This window comes from Salvelinus fontinalis, chromosome 11 (assembly GCF_029448725.1).
Source record: "Salvelinus fontinalis isolate EN_2023a chromosome 11, ASM2944872v1, whole genome shotgun sequence".
Classification (NCBI taxonomy): Eukaryota; Metazoa; Chordata; class Actinopteri; order Salmoniformes; family Salmonidae; genus Salvelinus; species Salvelinus fontinalis.
The window spans coordinates 7,935,970-7,948,469 of NC_074675.1; the positions used below are offsets into that span (position 1 = coordinate 7,935,970).

Consider the following 12,500-nt stretch of genomic DNA (forward strand, 5'->3'; position numbering starts at 1 on the left):
ATCTCTTAAAATAAAAGAAGATGGCTTACTTTCCAAATGCTGCGTTTTGGTCCATCAATCCGCCACACGATCGTGACAGAATTACCCACCAAAGGATCAAGCAGCGTGAATTGGAGCAGTGGCCTGCTACACAGGATTATTGGAGTTGGGAGGAAATATTGGACGGAGAAGATCCATGGGCACAGCCGGGAGAATATCGCCGTCCCAAAGCTGAGCTGGAGGCAGCGAAAGCAGAGAGGCGGCGATATGAGGAGGCAGCACGGAAACAAGGCTGGAACCCCGTAAGTCAAACCCAAAAATTTCTTGGGGGAGGGCTCTCGGGTAGTTTAGTTGGGTCAGTCGGGAGACGTGAGCCAACTCCTCCTGCTTACCGTAAGGAGCCGGTGAGGGCGGATTTGGAAGTGAGCGACGCAGAGACAGTAAAGGAATTAATGGTGAAATTGGAGGAGAGAGTTATGAGGGATGTACTGGTTTGGTGCATGAGGCACGGCATCCGTCCGAATGAGCGTGTTGGTGAGTTAATGTCACCGGGAACAGCTCTCCATACTCGTCCTGAGGTGCGTGCTAGCCGTCTGGTTAAGACAGTGCCTACAGCACGCACAAAGCCTCCTGTGTGTCTCCAGAGTCCTGTGCGTCCTGTTACTGTTCCTCCACGTACTAGCCCTGTGGTGCGTGTCTCCAGCACATTACCACCAGTGCCTACACCACGCACCAAGCCTTCTGTGTGTCTCCAGAGTCCTGTACGCACTGTTCCTTCTCCCCGTACTCGTCCTGATGTGCGGGTCCTCAGCCCGGTACCACCAGTACCGGTACCACGCACAAGGCCTATAGTACGCCTTGAGAGTCCAGTATGCCCTGTTCCTTCTCCCCGCACTAGCCCTGAGAAGCGTGTTCCCAGCCCGATACCACCAGTGCCGGCACCACGCACTAGGCCTAATGTGCGTCTCCAGGGTCCAGTATGCCCTGTTCCTTCTCCCCGCACTAGCCCTGAGATGCGTGTCCCCAGCCCGGTGCCACCAGTCCCGGCACCACGCACCAGGCCTACAGTGCGCCTCAGCCGGCAGGAGTCTGCCGTCTGCACAGCGATGCCTGAACTGCCCGTCTGCCAAGCGCCATCTGAGCCATCCGTCTCCCCAGCGCCATCTGAGCCATCCGTCTCCCCAGCGCCATCTGAGCCATCCGTCTCCCCAGCGAAATCTGAGCCATCCGTCTCCCCAGCGCCATCTGAGCCATCCGTCTGCCATGAGCCTGCAAAGCCGCCCGTCTGCCATGAGCCTGCAAAGCCGCCCGTCTGCCATGAGCCTACTGAGCCGTCCGCCAGACAGGAGCCGCTAGAGCCGCCAGCCAGACAGGAGCCGCTAGAGCCGTCCGTCAGACAGGATCTGCCAGAGCCGCCAACCAGACAGGATCTGCCAGAGCCGCCAACCAGACAGGATCTGCCAGAGCCGCCAACCAGACAGGATCTGCCAGAGCCGCCAATCAGACAGGATCTGCCAGATCAGTCAGCCAGCCATGAGCAGCCAGATCCGTCAGCTAGCCATGAGCAGCCAGATCCGTCAGCTAGCCTTGAGCAGCCAGATCCGTCAGCTAGCCATGAGCAGCCAGATCCGTCAGCTAGCCATGAGCAGCCAGATCCGTCAGCTAGCCATGAGCAGCCAGATCCGTCAGCTAGCCATGAGCAGCCAGATCCGTCAGCTAGCCATGAGCAGCCAGATCCGTCAGCTAGCCATGAGCAGCCAGATCCGTCAGCCAGCCATGAGCAGCCAGATCCGTCAGCCAGCCATGAGCAGCCAGATCCGTCAGCCAGCCATGAGCAGCCAGATCCGTCAGCCAGCCATGAGCAGCCAGATCCGTCAGCCAGCCATGTGCAGCCAGATCCGTCAGCCAGCCATGAGCAGCCAGATCCGTCAGTTAGCTATGAGCAGCCAGATCTGTCAGCCAGTCATGGGCCGTCCCTCAGTCCGGAGCTGCAGTCCCTCAGTCCGGAGCTGCCATTCCTCAGTCCGGAGCTGCCATTCCTCAGTCCGGAGCTGCCCCTTATCCTGGTGCTGCCCCTTATCCTGGTGCTGCCCCTTACCCTGGTACTGCCCCTTACCCTGGTACTGCCCCTGACCCTGGTACTGCCCCTGACCCTGGTACTGCCCCTTACCCTGGTACTGCCCCTTACCCTGGTACTGCCCCTTAGTCCGGAGCTGCCCCTTAGTCCGGAACTGCCCCTTAATGCTATGGGGTTAATGTGGAGGGGGGTCATTTGGAGGAAGCTAAGGAGGCGGTTAGGGACTATGGTGACGTGGGGACCACAACCAGAGCCGGAGCCGCCACCGTGGATGGAAGCCCACCCAGACCCTCCCCTAGACTGTGTAATGGTGCGCCCGGAGTTCGCACCTTAAGGGGGGGGTTATGTCACGCCCTGGCCTTAGTATTCTTTGTTTTCTTTATTATTTTAGTTAGGTCAGGGTGTGACATGGGGAATGTTTGTGTTTTGTCGGTTTTGGGTGATTATATGGAAAAGGGGGTGTTGGGTGTATTGTATGGGTTTGTGTGTAGTGCATGTGTCTAGCGTTGTCTATGTTGGTTTAGTTGTTTAGGAGAGTCTATGGTTGCCTGAATGAGTTCCCAATTAGAGACAGCTGATTTCTGTTGTCTCTGATTGGGAGCCATATTTAGGGTAGCCATAGGCTTTCATGTGATGTGGGTAATTGTCTATGTAGAACGTTTGTAGCCTGTGTGTGTATGTGCACAACGTTTATTAGCTTCACGATCGTTTGTTGTTTTTTTTGTTAGTTTGTATTAAGTGTTTCGTGTTTATTTTTCGTCATCTTTTAAAATAAAAGAAGATGGCTTACTTTCCAAATGCTGCGTTTTGGTCCATCAATCCGCCACACGATCGTGACAGTACTCTTCCTCCTCCTCGGACGAGGAGAGGAGAGAGGGATTGGTGGACCAATACGCAGCGAGGTATGTTGACATAATGAATTTATTAAGTTAAACGACAAAACACGAAAACAAACACTGGGAAGGATTACAAAATAACAAAAAAACGAATGTAGATGTAGACTGACCTAAACCATGAGTACTTACATAAAACACGAAGCACGTAGGAACAGGTACAGACTATGACAAACGAACGAACAAACGCTACAGTCCCGTGTGGTGCAGACACAGACACAGACACGGACGACAATCACCCACAAACAAACAGTGAGAACAACCTACCTTAATATGACTCTCAATCAGAGGAAATGCCAAACACCTGCCTCTAATTGAGAGCCATACCAGGCAACCCTTTAACCCAACATAGAAACACAACACATAGAAATGCCCACCCAGCTCACGCCCTGACCAATAAACACATACAAAACAAGAGAAAACAGGTCAGGAACGTGACAACTCCACAATATTGACCAAATGACAGAGTGAAAAAGAAGGAATCCTGTACAGACTAAAAATATTCCAAAACATGCATCCTGTTAAAAGTAAGGCACTAAAGTAAAACTGCAAAAAATATGTCAAAGAAATGAACTTTATGTCCTGAATACAAAGTGTTATGTTTAGGAAAAATTCAACACAACACATCACTGAGTACCACTCTTCATATTTTCAGGCATGGCGGTGGCTGCATCATGTTATGGGTATGCTTGTCATCGGCAAGGACTAGCGAGTTTTGGGGGGGATAAATTAAGGGAATAGAGCTAAGCACAGGCAAAATCCTAGAGGAAAAACTGGTTCAGTCTGCTTTCCACCAGACACTGGGAGACAAATTCACCTTTCAGCAGGACATTAACCTAAAACGTAAGGCCAATTATACACTGGAGTTGCTTATCAAGACGAATGTTCCTAAGTGGGCTAGTTACAATTTTGATTTAAATCGACTTGAAAATGTCTGTCTAGCAATGATCAACAACCAACTTGACAGAGCTTGAAGAATGTGCAAATATTGTACAATCCAGATGTGCAAAGCTCTTTTAAAGACCTACCCAGAAAGATTTACAGCTGTAATCACTGCCAAAGGTGATTCTAACATGTATTGATTGACTCAGGAGTGTGAATACTTATGTAAATGAGATATTTCTCTATTTCGTTATAAATACATTTGCAAAAATTTCTAAAAACATGTTTTCACTTTGTCATTATGAGGTATTGTGATGTCATTATGAGGTATTGTGATGTCATTATGAGGTATTGTGTGTAGATGGGTGAGAAAAAAAATCTATTGAATCCATTTTGAATTCAGGCTGTAACACAACAAAATGTGTAATAATTCAAGATGTTTGAATACTTTCTAAATGCACTGTGCATGCAGTGAGAGGAGGTGGCTAAAGCACATGATCTGGGACCAGGCTGTAACATAGAGAAGATTTGGCTGTATCACATAGCTACAGATCTGGAACCAGGCTATAACATAGAGAGAAGATTTGGCTGTATCAGATAGCTACAGATCTGGGACCAGGCTATAACATAGAGAAAAGAGACATGTCTCGGTATGTAAAAAAATAAAAAATAAAATAAAATTTAAAAAATGTGTGCACTCTACTGTAAGTCGCTCTGGATAAGAGCGTCTGCTAAATTACTAAAATGTAAATGTAAATGTAGAAAAGAGTTAGCTACATGACATAGCTACAGATCTGAGACCAGGCTAATCCTAAAGCTTTCCACTCTCTAGATACTGAATGTGTCCTCACATAGAAGCCCCTTTGTGCCTTTGGCTCATTACATTTAGTTCCAGGATTCAGTGAAATGCCATGAATCCATTCGATGTTGTGTGGAGACTGGTGTCCATGAGTCAAACTGTTAGTTTACAGCCACAGCATTATAAATAGATGAAAAATTGATCTGTGTATAATGCCACCAGGTTTCTCTCCTCTCCTCTCCTCTTCCTCTCCTCTTCCTCTCCTCTCCGCTCCTCTCCTCTCCTCTCCTCTCCTCTCCTCTCCTCTCCTCTCCTCTCTCTTCTCCTCTCCTCTCATAATGAGAAATTATTTATTTTCTCCCCAGTGAAATGATAGATAAACAGCAATGTTTTAATGATTGGAGCTACTTGTCTATCCTTGTAATTACATCAGCCGGGGTAGGGGCTGGTAGATTACACCGTCCAAGAACCAGCAAAACATTAGCATTGAAATTATTTATTCGTCTTATCACAGCTCGCACATGATGATTCATATTTTAGCCACTATGCTCTGGCAATATTAATGACCCAGTGTTTACAGCAGTGACAGAACACTAGTTTCTAGATGACTCTTATTGTATAATATTAATGACCCAGTGTTTACAGCAGTGACAGAACACTAGTTTCTAAATGACTCTTATTGTATAATATTAATGACCCAGTGTTTACAGCAGTGACAGAACACTAGTTTCTAGTTTTAAATGACTCTTATTGTATAATATTTATGGTCTGACTTTGTGATTAATTTGATCCATAATATGAAACATTGCCAAATAGTTGATGTCTAAATCAGAGGAGATTGGTGTCCAGACTAGAGCAGTCTAGTAGAGAGGAGACTGGTGTCCAGACTAGAGCAGTCTAGTAGAGAGGAGACTGGTGTCCAGACTAGAGCAGTCTAGTAGAGAGGAGACTGGTGTCCAGACTAGAGCAGTCTAGTAGAGAGGAGACTGGTGTCCAGACTAGAGCAGTCTAGTAGAGAGGAGACTGGTGTCCAGACTAGAGCAGTCTAGTAGAGAGGAGACTGGTGTCCAGACTAGAGCAGTCTAGTAGAGAGGAGACTGGTGTCCAGACTAGAGCAGTCTAGTAGAGAGGAGACTGGTGTCCAGACTAGAGCAGTCTAGTAGAGAGGAGACTGGTGTCCAGACTAGAGCAGTCTAGTACAGAGGAGACTGGTGTCCAGACTAGAGCAGTCTAGTAGAGAGGAGACTGGTGTCCAGACTAGAGCAGTCTAGTAGAGAGGAGACTGGTGTCCAGACTAGAGCAGTCTAATAGAGAGGAGACTGGTGTCCAGACTAGAGCGGTCTAATAGAGAGGAGACTGGTGTCCAGACTAGAGCAGTCTAATAGAGAGGAGACTGGTGTCCAGACTAGAGCAGTCTAGTAGAGAGGAGACTGGTGTCCAGACTAGAGCAGTCTAGTAGAGAGGAGACTGGTGTCCAGACTAGAGCAGTCTAGTAGAGAGGAGACTGGTGTCCAGACTAGAGCAGTCTAATAGAGAGGAGACTGGTGTCCAGACTAGAGCAGTCTAGTAGAGAGGAGACTGGTGTCCAGACTGGAGCAGTCTAATAGAGAGGAGACTGGTGTCCAGACTGGAGCAGTCTAGTAGAGAGGAGACTGGTGTCCAGACTAGAGCAGTCTAGTAGAGAGGAGACTGGTGTCCAGACTAGAGCAGTCTAGTAGAGAGGAGACTGGTGTCCAGACTAGAGCAGTCTAGTAGAGAGGAGACTGGTGTCCAGACTAGAGCAGTCTAGTAGAGAGGAGACTGGTGTCCAGACTAGAGCAGTCTAGTATCACTTTTTTTAAGGTAGCTGGGGCTGACAATAGGTGTGTGTGTCTCTGTGTGTGTGTGTGTGTGTGTGTCTCTCTCTCGCTCTCTCTCTCTCGCTCTCTCTCTCTCTCTCTCTCTCTCTCTCTGTATGTGTGTCCATGTGTGTGTGTGTGTGTGTGCGTGTGTGTGTGTGTGTGTGTGTGTGTGTGTGTCTATCTGTGTTTGTGTGTATGTGAGTGTATGTTAATGTGTGTGTGTCTCTCTCTGTGTGTGTCTCTATCTGTGTGTGTGTGTGTGTGTCTATCTGTGTCTACCTGTGTTTGTGTGTATATGTGTGTATGTTTATGTGTGTGTGTCTCTCTCTGTGTTTGTCTCTATCTGTGTGTGTGTGTGTGTGTGTGTGTGTGTGTGTGTGTGTGTGTGTGTGTGTGTGTGTGTGTGTGTGTGTGTGTGTGTGTGTGTGTGTGTGTGTGTGTGTGTGTGTGTGTGTGTGTGTGTGTGTGTGTGTGTGTGTGTGTGTGTGTGTGTGTGTGTGAATGTTAATGTGTGTGTGTGTGTATCTCTCACTGTGTTTTTGTGTGTGTGCATGTGTGTGTGTACAGTGCCAGTGAAGTTTCATAATGACTGTTTATCTTAAGGAAGCTCCTCTGACAGCCTTAGCAGCAGGAGTTTCATAATGAATGTTTATCTGAAGGAAGCTCCACTGACAGCCTTAGCAGCAGGAGTTTCATAATGAATGTTTATCTGAAGGAAGCTCCACTGACAGCCTTAGCAGCAGGAGTTTCATAATGAATGTTTATCTGAAGGAAGCTCCACTGACAGCCTTAGCAGCAGGAGTTTCATAATGAATGTTTATCTGAAGGAAGCTCCACTGACAGCCTTAGCAGCAGGAGTTTCATAATGAATGTTTATCTGAAGGAAGCTCCACTGACAGCCTTAGCAGCAGGAGTTTCATAATGAATGTTTATCTGAAGGAAGCTCCACTGACAGCCTTAGCAGCAGGAGTTTCATAATGAATGTTTATCTGAAGGAAGCTCCTCTGACAGCCTTAGCAGCAGGAGTTTCATAATGAATGTTTATCTGAAGGAAGCTCCTCTGACAGCCTTAGCATCAGGAGTTTCATAATGAATGTTTATCTGAAGGAAGCTTCACTGACAGCCTTAGCAGCAATAGTTTCATAATGAATGTTTATCTGAAGGAAGCTCCACTGACAGCCTTAGCAGCAGGAGTTTCATAATGAATGTTTATCTGAAGGAAGCTCCACTGACAGCCTTAGCAGCAGGAGTTTCATAATGAATGTTTATCTGAAGGAAGCTCCACTGACAGCCTTAGCAGCAGGAGTTTCATAATGAATGTTTATCTGAAGGAAGCTCCACTGACAGCCTTAGCAGCAGGAGTTTCATAATGAATGTTTATCTGAAGGAAGCTCCACTGACAGCCTTAGCAGCAGGAGTTTCATAGTGAATGTTTATCTGAAGGAAGCTCCTCTGACAGCCTTAGCAGCAGGAGTTTCATAATGAATGTTTATCTGAAGGAAGCTCCTCTGACAGCCTTAGCATCAGGAGTTTCATAATGAATGTTTATCTGAAGGAAGCTTCACTGACAGCCTTAGCAGCAATAGTTTCATAATGAATGTTTATCTGAAGGAAGCTCCACTGACAGCCTTAGCAGCAGGAGTTTCATAATGAATGTTTATCTGAAGGAAGCTCCACTGACAGCCTTAGCAGCAGGAGTTTCATAATGAATGTTTATCTGAAGGAAGCTCCACTGACAGCCTTAGCAGCAGGAGTTTCATAATGAATGTTTATCTGAAGGAAGCTCCTCTGACAGCCTTAGCAGCAGGAGTTTCATAATGAATGTTTATCTGAAGGAAGCTCCACTGACAGCCTTAGCAGCAGGAGTTTCATAATGAATGTTTATCTGAAGGAAGCTCCACTGACAGCCTTAGCAGCAGGAGTTTCATAATGAATGTTTATCTGAAGGAAGCTCCACTGACAGCCTTAGCAGCAGGAGTTTCATAATGAATGTTTATCTGAAGGAAGCTCCACTGACAGCCTTAGCAGCAGGAGTTTCATAATGAATGTTTATCTGAAGGAAGCTCCACTGACAGCCTTAGCAGCAGGAGTTTCATAGTGAATGTTTATCTGAAGGAAGCTCCTCTGACAGCCTTAGCAGCAGGAGTTTCATAATGAATGTTTATCTGAAGGAAGCTCCTCTGACAGCCTTAGCATCAGGAGTTTCATAATGAATGTTTATCTGAAGGAAGCTTCACTGACAGCCTTAGCAGCAATAGTTTCATAATGAATGTTTATCTGAAGGAAGCTCCACTGACAGCCTTAGCAGCAGGAGTTTCATAATGAATGTTTATCTGAAGGAAGCTCCACTGACAGCCTTAGCAGCAGGAGTTTCATAATGAATGTTTATCTGAAGGAAGCTCCACTGACAGCCTTAGCAGCAGGAGTTTCATAATGAATGTTTATCTGAAGGAAGCTCCTCTGACAGCCTTAGCAGCAGGAGTTTCATAATGAATGTTTATCTGAAGGAAGCTCCACTGACAGCCTTAGCAGCAGGAGTTTCATAATGAATGTTTATCTGAAGGAAGCTCCACTGACAGCCTTAGCAGCAGGAGTTTCATAATGAATGTTTATCTGAAGGAAGCTCCACTGACAGCCTTAGCAGCAGGAGTTTCATAATGAATGTTTATCTGAAGGAAGCTCCACTGACAGCCTTAGCAGCAGGAGTTTCATAATGAATGTTTATCTGAAGGAAGCTCCTCTGACAGCCTTAGCAGCAGGAGTTTCATAATGAATGTTTATCTGAAGGAAGCTCCACTGACAGGCTTAGCAGCCGGAGTTTCATAATGAATGTTTATCTGAAGGAAGCTCCTCTGACAGCCTTAGCAGCAGGAGTTTCATAATGAATGTTTATCTGAAGGAAGCTCCACTGACAGCCTTAGCAGCAGGAGTTTCATAATGAATGTTTATCTGAAGGAAGCTCCACTGACAGCCTTAGCAGCAGGAGTTTCATAATGAATGTTTATCTGAAGGAAGCTCCACTGACAGCCTTAGCAGCAGGAGTTTCATAATGAATGTTTATCTGAAGGAAGCTCCTCTGACAGCCTTAGCAGCAGGAGTTTCATAATGAATGTTTATCTGAAGGAAGCTCCTCTGACAGCCTTAGCATCAGGAGTTTCATAATGAATGTTTATCTGAAGGAAGCTTCACTGACAGCCTTAGCAGCAATAGTTTCATAATGAATGTTTATCTGAAGGAAGCTCCACTGACAGCCTTAGCAGCAGGAGTTTCATAATGAATGTTTATCTGAAGGAAGCTCCACTGACAGCCTTAGCAGCAGGAGTTTCATAATGAATGTTTATCTGAAGGAAGCTCCACTGACAGCCTTAGCAGCAGGAGTTTCATAATGAATGTTTATCTGAAGGAAGCTCCACTGACAGCCTTAGCAGCAGGAGTTTCATAATGAATGTTTATCTGAAGGAAGCTCCACTGACAGCCTTAGCAGCAGGAGTTTCATAGTGAATGTTTATCTGAAGGAAGCTCCTCTGACAGCCTTAGCAGCAGGAGTTTCATAATGAATGTTTATCTGAAGGAAGCTCCTCTGACAGCCTTAGCATCAGGAGTTTCATAATGAATGTTTATCTGAAGGAAGCTTCACTGACAGCCTTAGCAGCAATAGTTTCATAATGAATGTTTATCTGAAGGAAGCTCCACTGACAGCCTTAGCAGCAGGAGTTTCATAATGAATGTTTATCTGAAGGAAGCTCCACTGACAGCCTTAGCAGCAGGAGTTTCATAATGAATGTTTATCTGAAGGAAGCTCCACTGACAGCCTTAGCAGCAGGAGTTTCATAATGAATGTTTATCTGAAGGAAGCTCCACTGACAGCCTTAGCAGCAGGAGTTTCATAATGAATGTTTATCTGAAGGAAGCTCCACTGACAGCCTTAGCAGCAGGAGTTTCATAATGAATGTTTATCTGAAGGAAGCTCCTCTGACAGCCTTAGCAGCAGGAGTTTCATAATGAATGTTTATCTGAAGGAAGCTCCACTGACAGCCTTAGCAGCAGGAGTTTCATAATGAATGTTTATCTGAAGGAAGCTCCACTGACAGCCTTAGCAGCAGGAGTTTCATAATGAATGTTTATCTGAAGGAAGCTCCACTGACAGCCTTAGCAGCAGGAGTTTCATAATGAATGTTTATCTGAAGGAAGCTCCACTGACAGCCTTAGCAGCAGGAGTTTCATAATGAATGTTTATCTGAAGGAAGCTCCTCTGACAGCCTTAGCAGCAGGAGTTTCATAATGAATGTTTATCTGAAGGAAGCTCCACTGACAGGCTTAGCAGCAGGAGTTTCATAATGAATGTTTATCTGAAGGAAGCTCCTCTGACAGCCTTAGCAGCAGGAGTTTCATAATGAATGTTTATCTGAAGGAAGCTCCACTGACAGCCTTAGCAGCAGGAGTTTCATAATGAATGTTTATCTGAAGGAAGCTCCACTGACAGCCTTAGCAGCAGGAGTTTCATAATGAATGTTTATCTGAAGGAAGCTCCACTGACAGCCTTAGCAGCAGAAAGGTGAAAACAAGACAATACACTTTTTACAGATCTTTGTTTATGCATCAGGTTTTCTCTACTTGGGTGGGTGGGCTGACTTCAATTCAACAGAAACTTAACTTAGTTATTGTTATATAGATCCTGTTAAATTACACTGTTAAGTTAAAGTGTTCTAATTCCTAATTCTATGGTGATGATAAAGATGAATGGAATGGTCAGTTGAGTGAAAGCTCCATAGATGCGGTAAAGAGGTCATGCGAACTCGACCAAAACAATGGAATTGTCATGGAAACGCCTGGGGAAAGGCCGTGAGGAAAGATCTCAAGTCTCCTCATTTCCCCCCAGCAACATGATCCTACATTTATCTGATTGGTTATATGTGTATTTGACACTATGTTGAGGTGAAGATCAGAGTGTAATGCTGGTATGGAGGTCCACCCCAACACATGTTCATGTCATCGTCACCAATCAACTGCATTTAAAAAACACATTTGATTTGACCACCGAGTTCTGTATGTTAGCTATGCTAACCAGCTTATACGAACAGGAGTTAGCATTAAGCAGTCACTTCTTCTAAACCTGAAAAGGGAAAACTTTTACATGTTATGCAGCGAAACAGCCACATTTTTCCAAATTGGACTTAAGCAACCACGATGTGGTCCTTTTACAATACATAAATCATGACGGATTTGATTGATTTGAAAATCCACTTTGTTCAGATCAGATTTGTTGAATGTGCACCAGTCCGCATTACATTGACTCCCTTACCGCATCTATAGCTCTCAGTTAGCGTACATAGCATACAATTGCCTGTCAGTCAAAAAACATTTCTCAGCATACATCAATCAAGCAAATGTATTTATAAAGCCATTTCTACATCAGTAGATGTAATAAAGTGCTTATACAGAAACCCAGCCTAAAACCCCAGACAGCAAGCAATGCAGATGTAGAAGCACGGGTTACCTACTGCACTACAGCCATGCTAAGTGTTGTGATCCAGCTCAGAGCCACAGATATCCAAGTACTGATTATTTTGGTTCTGATCCAGTTGAGGAACAGCTGTATGGATAAAAGACTGCTATCAGTCCCAGACCCAAACGCTGGGCTACACTACTCTAATGACAGGTCTGGAACCAGTGTTCGGGCTCAGACAGGGATGTGGCTGTTGAGAGGTGTTATGCATGGCAGGTCTGAGAGCAGTATTAGTGGTCTGTTGAGAGGTGTTATGCATGGCAGGTCTGAGAGCAGTATTAGTGGTCTGTTGAGAGGTGTTATGCATGGCAGGTCTGAGAGCAGTATTAGTGGTCTGTTGAGAGGTGTTATGCATGGCAGGTCTGAGAGCAGTATTAGTGGTCTGTTGAGAGGTGTTATGCATGGCAGGTCTGAGAGCAGTATTAGTGGTCTGTTGAGAGGTGTAATTACAGAGGGTAATTGGTGTCATTCCCACTGTCACGGCCGGCTGCCTCTCATCGTGGTGGACAGGACCCCTGTCATA

The 12,500-nt window shown here is 45.6% G+C and overlaps 1 protein-coding gene across 2 annotated transcripts in view; it reads left to right on the forward strand.

The window, feature by feature from the left end:
- Positions 1-12,500, forward strand: part of nell2b (neural EGFL like 2b) — a 128,459-nt gene that overhangs the window by 64,667 nt on the left and 51,292 nt on the right. The gene's annotated exons all lie outside the window — the stretch shown is intronic.